The 9,549-nt window shown below is 42.3% G+C and overlaps 1 pseudogene; it reads right to left on the bottom strand.

The window, feature by feature from the left end:
• Window positions 1-5,951: 5,951 nt before the first annotated feature.
• On the bottom strand, window positions 5,952-7,628 carry LOC123806481 (annotated as a pseudogene).
• Between the last annotated feature and the right edge of the window lie 1,921 nt (window positions 7,629-9,549).

Here is a 9,549-nt window from a genome sequence, read left to right as displayed (position 1 = left end):
AACAGGACAGATGAGAGCTTTCAAGGAGAATATTCAAAAATCTAGAAATCAATAAACCAGAATACCAAAAGTGCCCTCCAAATTCCAAACCAGGGAACTGGGAGTTTTCTTAGTCACTGAGCCATACGTACTGCCACGTGGCACATTGATTCCTACAGAATCCCAGATGGTTGAAAGAACCCAGAGGGCAGGGCTGGTGGCTCCTTGTTGTGCACACCAAGGACTGTACCCAGTTTGGAGTCTGTCAAGTCCCTAGAGACCCATTTCCTTTCATCAGCAATGCATTTAAAGTCGGTTAATACCGACAGTGAGAGAGAGAGAGAAACCAAGGAGTGTCCCCAAGATAAATAATTTTCAGCAGCTTTGGGGAAACTCCTGCAATCCCTGCCATGAGGTCAGCCTGCCACAAGCAGCTGGGACCCCAGTCCAGGCTGTCTGGGCCCTAGTGGGGTCCACTTGTCCCATCTTGGTTACCTAAAACTATAACCAAACACAGGTCACACTGTCTGCTGCTAATAAGCCAATACTCGAGAAGCGGGTACTGATGTAAAGGAAAGTGGTATTACTCAAGGGACAGCAATCTGGAAGATGGGAGGCTTTCATTTCTAAGCCCATCTTAGCACCTCAGGCATCCTGTAGTTTATATAGGGGAATCATGGGAAGAATGGAACTAAGGAATTTTTGGTGATGTGAATTTTCTCAGCTCTGCTCTTGGGTGGTCTCAATGTTATCTCCTGCATGTGTCATCATGTAGTTTCATCGCTCCATCTGTTGTTTTACTGCTGATATCAGGGAACAGAAATATGCAGGCAGCTTTACTGTTCGTTCTGACATGAGTCGCTGACACTTGCCCAATTTCTTGTGGTCAGGGTCATTCCTTGGTTAAGCGGGAGCCACAACAGCTGATGTCTACAAAACACTTGTAAGGAAACTTTCAATATATGAATCTTCTATGAGTTTGTTAGTGAATTTTATTATAATTTCATTTCATGGTAAGTCAGAGTAGTATAAAGTTTTTATTCCCTGTTACAGAATAAATTTGGAGCTGGGAGGCAATAAAGCAATAGCCAGCATAATCTACCCTTTTAGCTTCTCTGCTTCCATGAGAGGTTGTCAGTTTCATTTGGGTCCAAATACATGTTTCCAATCCAAGTTTTAGGATCCCATTCTATACCAGTTAATTCCCCAACTTTCACTTGAGAACCTTGGTGAAATTCTTGAGTTCAAATCTTGTGATTTAGCAGCCCACATACTTAAATTTGGGTTTGATTTTCAATAATAATCTTGTGGATATAAGAAATGATTTTCTTAGGGCTGTCATGGCAACTCTCTGGTTCTTAGACCATGACTTAAACTGAGCTTTGTTTAAAAGGCTTAAACTAAAGGCTTGAGCTTTGTTGTTTTTCCTTTGTAAGTGCTCAAGAACACTCACAAGGATCCATCTCACACCACTGTTGGGAACCGCCCTGCCTAGTTTCAGGAGCTGTAACCCCCCACAGCTAAGGCTGAGTAGAAAGGCCTTAGGGACATAAGCCACTAAGGACACAAAAACCTATCCCCTCTCTCATATCCCCTTGCTTGACCCTGGGAAGATGACTGAGTAGCCAATGACAGGTAAGATTCCTCAAGGGAGGAACCTAAGACAGGTACAGGTTGCAAAGGGTCCATCAGGGAAGGACTTAAGGGACTTTAGAGAAGGGGTGACAAACCTTCACCCCTCAGCTTTGTTATAGCCTGAGTCCTCATTCTATCTCTAAGAAGTCTCCCAATCTCTTGGCTGCCTTGCTTCCCCCACCTGCCACCTGACTCAGGCCTGAAACAATGCCTCCGGGGGGGGGGGGGCGGGGCGCCCTGTGCTGGAACAGGTGGTTCCTGGGGTAATCAGGCCTCAGAAAGAATGCATTAAATCCTGTGAAACCTGCTTTGCTAAGAATGCCCTCAAGCTATGCATACTAAATATTTAGGGTCTAAGCACAAAATGAGTTTGTTTCCCAAGGTTTTATAGCCCTTTAGTGCCATTCTGTCTACCAGACCCTGACTCAGAATAAGCCCTTCTGATTCTTTTAATGTTATCTGTTAACCATATCTCCCTTCCTTGATCATTATACTGATTGATGAGCTTTATGTATACACTCTGTATCTCTATGCAACCTAAGCTCAATAAAAGCCCAGGAAAAGAGGTGCTCAAGGCTCTTCTCCTCAGAGAGATTAGCCAACCTTTTCTCCCCAAGCAGATCTTGTCTTGGTAATCTTATTTCACACATGACACTGGGGGACGCTGTGGGACAGTCTCCCTCACACCACAATCTTCATAAAATCATCATTACTGTCATAACTGTCAAATGCAGCAGCCACTTAGCATCTAAGGCATGTGCTTCAGTTGGCATTTCACCATAATAAGTAATAGCTGGATTGATTGATGTCACTTCATGTCATAAAGTACCACATTCCATTTTCCATTGATAAAGAGCACTGCATTCAAGGGCAAAATCCTGGCCAAACCCATTCCAAATCCCATCTTTGTGTGTTTATTTCCTGGTACCACTCCTGCTACCAATTCTGTATTTCTCAGGGTCTAATTAGGAGACATAAAACGCATGAATGTTGAACAGGTAAAGTTTAACATAAAGAATAATTATAATGAAGGATCAGAGTAACAAGGAGCTGGCTACTAACAATAGGAGATTTTGAAGAATATAAGAATAACAGATAGAAGGAGTAGGTACTATCTATAGGCTGAGATAGAGTGCCCAAAGAAGGGACCTCTACCGCCTCCCCAGGGCTGAGATTCAAATCCTCCTTAGAGGGGGCACAGTCAGGGGATATTCAATGGCAGAGAAATCATTATGCAGCACTGGCTGAGGGTGCTAGAAATCCACCCTCTGGAACTTCCTGGAAGTCCAGGTCCTAGATTAAGCTGTTGATGAAGAGATGTCTCACTAGAAACAGTCTGCTACAAAACCACCCAAGGTGGGTGCAGGGGGAAACTGCTGGCCAACATGTGTTGCTAATCAGCATGCACTTCAGGAGCCTGGTACTGGGAAACTGTACCTGTGAATGTCAGTATACCAGAAACTGAAAGAAAAGCCCCTCCCTTTTGCATTGTCACTCTAGCGCCCTCTACTGACAATGTTTGATTTGCATCAGCTGGCAAAGGAAACATTTAAAGGACCCATCTCTCTTTGCAGAGCAGGCCATGAAGGGTGGATTTGGAGCCGAGAGGCAATTGATTGATAGCTGGCAAAAGATACATCATTTTCACCTGCTAAGAAAAGAAATGGAAGAAAGAAGAAAAGGAGGTTGGAAAGAAGGAAAAGGAAGCTGGTGCCTCCAAATCTACAGACCCTGTCTCAGAGGGACAAAAGAAAGACCCTGCTTGGGGCCACTAACTTCTAGAGTGCCACCCTCCACTGAACCCTGGATGCTTTCAAGGAGTTGTGTGCATGTCTTGAGCCAGCCTTTTATTTCCCAGGTTCCCCAGATGCTTCTCTATGCTTTTTGTGTCCCTTATTTCAGGCATTTGTCCCTCACTTGCAGTCAGTGACCCCCATCTCAGATTTCACAAAAACTCAGAAACCATCAGACAGAAACTTCCTCAGCTTTTTGCCTCCTGAATCTGCATACTATCCTATATTCCACCTTTCCTCCCTCTTTCCCTCAGGTTACAAAGAAAGTGCTAATTCCCCACCTGGGGGATCTACTCTCCTCCTGCCTTCTCTGGAACCTCACTTAGCAATTTTCTTTCCATTTTCCTGTATATTTAACCTGTCTTTCTGTTGTAGTTTCTTTCCATTATCATTTAAACTACTGACAGTTCTCCAATTTTATAAAGACCTTCCTAAACTCAGTGTGTTCCCCTACAGCTACCTGACTCTTTCCTCCACTTCAGAGTAAAATTTCTTCAGTGAGTTGCCTGTCTTCACTGTTTCCACTTTCTTACTTCCCATTCCCTTCCTTCTCAACGGCTCAGTCTGATTCTCACCAATTGATCTCCAGGACTTGACTCTATCAGACAGTTCCTAGAATTTACTCTGCTTGCTCCCTCTGTAGTAGTCAACACTATTGACCACACCCTCCTCAATGCATTTCTTCTGGTTCCCACTATGCATACTTCTTTGACTCTATCCTGTCCCTAGTCCGTCTTGGGTTTTTTCTACAGTTGTCCATTTATATTCTACTATATTAAGAATAATTTCTCCCCCCTCTCATTTATTTTTATTATTAGATCTCTATGGACTTATGAACTCCTATATTTTTCTATTGATTTTAACTGATTATTATTATTATTTACTTTGATGGTCAAATTATCTCAGATTTGCAAGTGAGAGTTCCTTTAATTCACAATGTCTTTTGACATGTTCTCATCATTACTTGAACACTTTGTTCACAACAGAATTTTCCAGATCCATTTTATACATTCTCTGCCCAAGCCTTGTCTGAAATTAGCCATTTTTCTAGCAGTCTTGGTGTCTTTTAATGAGGAGCAGTATTTAGAAGCCAAGATATGGGTGCTAGACATGTTCATATATTCATCGTCATTAGGATGTCACTGTTCCCAGGTCCTCTCAGTGGACAGAACAGAGAGTAAATGTATGTATACACCCACCCACATACACATTTTCATATCTATACCTCTCTACATTACAAAGCATGAATTTATACACACCATTCCAATTCTAAGCCAATATCAAAGGGCTCATTCTAGTTTCCCCTTTCCACCATATTTATACCTCTCTTCGTTAACAGTGAGAAACCTGGCTCCCATTATCCTTTCTCTCCTCTCTCTCTCTCTCTCTCTCTCTCCATATATATACACACACAAGGGAGTGAATACATGTGTGTGTATATATACATATATATGGCCAGTCACTTGACCCCTCTGAGCTGCCCCAGTCACCCCACTCCTATGCTGTCCTCACACAGGCAACCATTACCACCCAATCTGAACTTGTCAAGCTTAATTTTGAAGAATTAGAATGGAAGAAAAGAAAGGAGGAAGGGAGAGAAAGCAACGAAGGGGAAACAAGAGAAAGAAGCAAAGAAGGGAGGAAGAAAAGAAGAAAGGGAAGAAAAGAAGAGAGGGAGGCTGGAAGAAAGAAAGAGGAAGAAAGCTGACCCCTCCAGTTGCAGGAGGCCTACACTGCCCTTCCAACCCCTGCAATGGTTGTGCCCCTTACCCTGTCACCTCTTGTCTTTTTATTCCACACCCTCTCCTTGGGTGAAATCATCCCCTCACACGGCTTTCATCTATTTGATGGTCACAGCAAAATATCCATCTCCATTCTATACCCTTCCCTAAGCCTGTAACTTACATATTTATTTGTCTACTAGAGTCTACACTAAGATGGCCACAAACACCTCAAATTTAACATGTCGAAAAAGCATCTTATTACAATTCAGCCCCAATGTGACCCTGTTTCTGCATTTCTGCCACTGTGGGAAACGCAAACAGAAACAACTGTTGCCCAAACAGGAACCCAGACATTACCTTTAACTCTATTCACCAATCTTCATGATTCTGCTTTCTGAGGATCTCCTGCCTTCATTCATCCTCTCCATCTTTCTCCTTCTCTCCTGCTTTGGGTCTCCAGCAATCCCATAAACGATTTGCTCCTGCCACTGCCTTCTCTGCACAGCTGCCTGAGTGATGTCTATACTCCACATACCTGGTTACGCCAATCCCCCATTTATCAATAATATTCCATTGTATATAGGTACACTTTTTTCAAATGATTTAGATTTATTCATGAGAAGCAAACAAAATGGAAAGCTTACAATAGAGAAGAATTACATGTCAGTGACTTCTGCAAACTGAGCTGGGACAGAAAGGGCCTGGGGCTGCCCTTCAACCTGACCCCTTCAAACAAAGGCATCCACAGTGTTCCTGGCAGTCTGGCTCAGGGAAGGCGGAAATTGTTGGCTCTGTGTGTTGAAGCCACCTTGCCTACCACTCACTCCTGGCCAGCATCAGGAAACCCACCTTGCCAGCCCTCGTTATTGCCCATCTTTGTATGGCCTAAGACAATGCCATCAATCCACAGCAGCATAACTGCCATCTCCACTGCTGTCTTATGTCTGCAGCTTCACAGCCAGTGGTTCCCAGATGCCCAGTTCTTCATGTTCACCTGTCTCACCCTTTATGCCCAAGGTCTCACAGTTGTCCTGGTGTGCTTGGCCCAAAGGGAGGAAAATAGACAGAAGGGGCTTGCCCCCACTATTCTGGATAAGGGTATGAAGAATGACCTCTTGGGCCTGGGCAACAGCCCTGTATGGCCATTACTCTATACTAGTCATGGCCTTGGACTTTTCTATCATGGCATGAGCCACAGCCATCTCACAGGCCCCACCTCCTGGCACCAGCTAGGGGTCCAGGATAATGTTGTGGCACATTTGCATGGCATCCTGGAGGTTGCATTCTACTTCCAAGAGGATCTTGATGTTGTACTCTTCCACCTCACCCTCAGGAGGAGAATGGTACAAGACTTGGGGTCTTTACACTCAGTGATGAAAGTAAAATACTCATATCCAATTTTCTTGATTTCCAACAGGCCTGCTCCTGTCCCAATATCATCTTTTCTCAGTTCCTCCTGTTAGCTGACTATCCAGGCCCCACAGGCTCTAGCTATGTGAATAGTCTGTCTGTCTTCTGGACTCTATGGATGGCTGTGATGTTGGCCCACAAGAGGTAGTGTTGAGCTGCATCTGATTTGCCCTTTTCAGTGAGGACCACATTGGGCTTCATATGGATAATGTCCTTACAGAGCCAATTGATGTACTCTTCTTCCATTTGGAGGATGCAGGTGAAGTCTCTCTCTCATGTGATTTCAATGTCAGTTTGTCCTTTTCCTTTCTGTTTAGAGAATGTTTAGAGAAGAATCCAACAACATAATACGAGGGTTCTTGATATAGCATTGTATTCATGGATGGGTCACATCTTTGTTAATCATGACTCCACATAAGACACACGAGTCTTCAACGATGCTCCCAGGCATCTTTTCTACCCTTGTATATTTGTTGATGTCAATCTCCTTCCATTCATTCGCCTCAAACTGTACAGTTTCAACAGCATCCATGGCAATGTTGCAAGCCAAAGAAGACCACCAACTGCTTGCTTTAGTAGTAATATAGCTGTTAATAATGTTTAGTAACATATCTTGGTTGTTGGTGTCAATGGGTGTACTGATTTTCTTAAGGGTGCTGATCATATCATCCAATGCCTTTGGCAAGCACTGATCATCACCATTAGGTGCATTTTCTGCTCTAGGAAGTGCTCAGCCACAGACAGCATCTCCCCTGCAAGAATTACTACAGATATGATCCCATCTGCAACCTCTTCATCCTGTGTCTGGCTAATCTCAGTCATGGACTGGGCCACTCACTGGATGCTGAACTTGAATCTCTTGAAGAATGGCATTGCCATCTTTAATCATGACAGTGCCTCCATTTGGGTCCAAAAGCATCTTCATCATGGACTTAGGTTTCAAACATGTTCAGATGATACCTGCAATAGTCTTGGCTATATTGATATTTCAAAGTTGAACTTTTCTTCCAGATTCTGTGTTCAGACTGAACACGACCATGGAATGATGACCCATAATGGCTGCATGATGCAGAATGAAGTACCCAGAGCTGGGGAAACCCACAGAAGCTTCTGGAAAGCTGTACTTCTTCTGCTTTATCCATCTATTGATGGACACTATTTCCATCTATTCTTCCATATCTTGACTAATGTAAACAATGCTACAAAGAACAATTGGATACATATGTCTTTTCAAATTAGTGTTTTGGGTTTCTTAGCTAAATACCCAGAAGTGAAATTGCTGGGTACTTCATAGTCTCTTGTTACTGCCTTTCTTTTAAAATCTAATTTGTCTAATATAAGTATTGCTACCTCAGATTTTTTATTCATTTCCTCGTTCATGAAAAATCTTTTTCTATCCCTTTACTTTCATTCTATGTGTATCTTTTAATTTGAAGTGAGTCTCTTATAGGGAACATATGTGAGGGTCTTGTTTCCTTCCCATTTAGTCATTATATGTCTTTTGATTGAAACATTTAATCCATTTGCATTTAAAGTAGTTGTTGATAGTTATGTTGTTATTGCCATTTTATTATTCATAGTTATGTCCTTTTCCTCCCTTCATCTTAAAGAAGTCCCTTTAACATTTCTTGTAATACTGGTTTGTTGTTGAGGAAGTTCTTTAGATTTTCCTTGTCTGGGAAGCTCTTCTTTTCTCCTTAAATTTTAAATGATAGCCTTGCTGGGTTATCTTGGGTGTGGGTCCTTTTTTTTCATCACTTTGAATATGTCCTGCCAAGCCCTTCTAGCCTGCAAAATTTCTGTTGAGAAATCAGCTGACAGTCTTTTTTTATATCATTTTGTATTGTTGTTCAAGTACAGTAGCTCCATTTTCCCACCACCACTTTCCCCAACCCTGCCCAACCTCACCTCCCACCCTCAATCCTTCCCCTCTTTGGCTTTGTCCGTGGGTCCTTTATACATGATCCTTCATGACCCTTCCCTTTCTTTCCTCCATTATCCTTGTTCCCGCTCCCCTCTGGTTACAGTTGACAGTCTTTTGAGAGAGCTCCCTTGTAAGTAAATAACTGTCCTTCTCTTGCTGCTTTTATGATTCTTTGTCTTTAACCTATGCCATTTTAATTATGTGTCTTGGTGTGAGCCTCTTTAGGTCCATCCTGTTCAGGATGCTCTGTGCTTCCTGGATTTGTATGTCTATTTACTCTGCCAGGTTAGGGAAGTTTTCAGTCATTATTTCTTCAAGTAGGTTCTCAATTCCTTTCTCTTTCTCTTTTGCTTCTGGTATCCTTATGACATGAATGTTATTATGCTTGATGTTGACCAAAACTTCCCTTAAACTATACTCATTTTTAAGTTCTTTTTTCTTTTTGCTGTTCTGATTGGCGTTTTCTGCTATCTTGTCTTCCAGGTTGCTGATTCAATTTAAGAAAGGCTGCAGGATGGGCCAAGGCCTGGCACTAGTGCTCTAGGCTGGGGAACCCTGTCTGGGGAACCCTGTCTGGGGCTGGTACTCCTCATTTCTCAGGGGGTACCTCTGCAGCTAATATATTCTTCCCAATTCTCAACTGTCATACATGGGTTTGGGGCCAGCTCATCACATATCTCCACACGTCTGACAGTCTTGACATGGCTTATTATTTATATCTTTAGTTACAGGACTTCTGTTCAGCTAGTAAGCAGATGGTTCTCCAGGTAGCTTATTGTATAATTCAGATGTAATCATGATGTGGTCATGAGAGGAAACAAGCACATTTATTTATGCCACCATCTTGACCAGAACTCCACTCTCATATTTTTTTTAATTTCTGTAAGCTTAGTGGTAATGTCCCTATTTTCATTTCTGATTTTCATACATTTAGTCTTCTTTTTTCTTAGTAAATTTCATTAAATGTTTGTCAATTTTGTTGATCTTTTCCCAAGAACCAACTTTTGATTTTATTTTTATTTACTTTTTATATTCTCTTTTTTATTTATCTTCACTCTAATCTCTAATATTTTCTTCCTTCTAC

Source organism: Phyllostomus hastatus, unplaced genomic scaffold, assembly GCF_019186645.2.
Source record: "Phyllostomus hastatus isolate PE091 unplaced genomic scaffold, TTU_PhHast_1.1 phas_scaffold_385, whole genome shotgun sequence".
NCBI lineage: Eukaryota > Metazoa > Chordata > Mammalia > Chiroptera > Phyllostomidae > Phyllostomus > Phyllostomus hastatus.
Note: the sequence above shows the minus strand (reverse complement) of the source record. Positions and strands in the feature narration are given on the sequence as shown.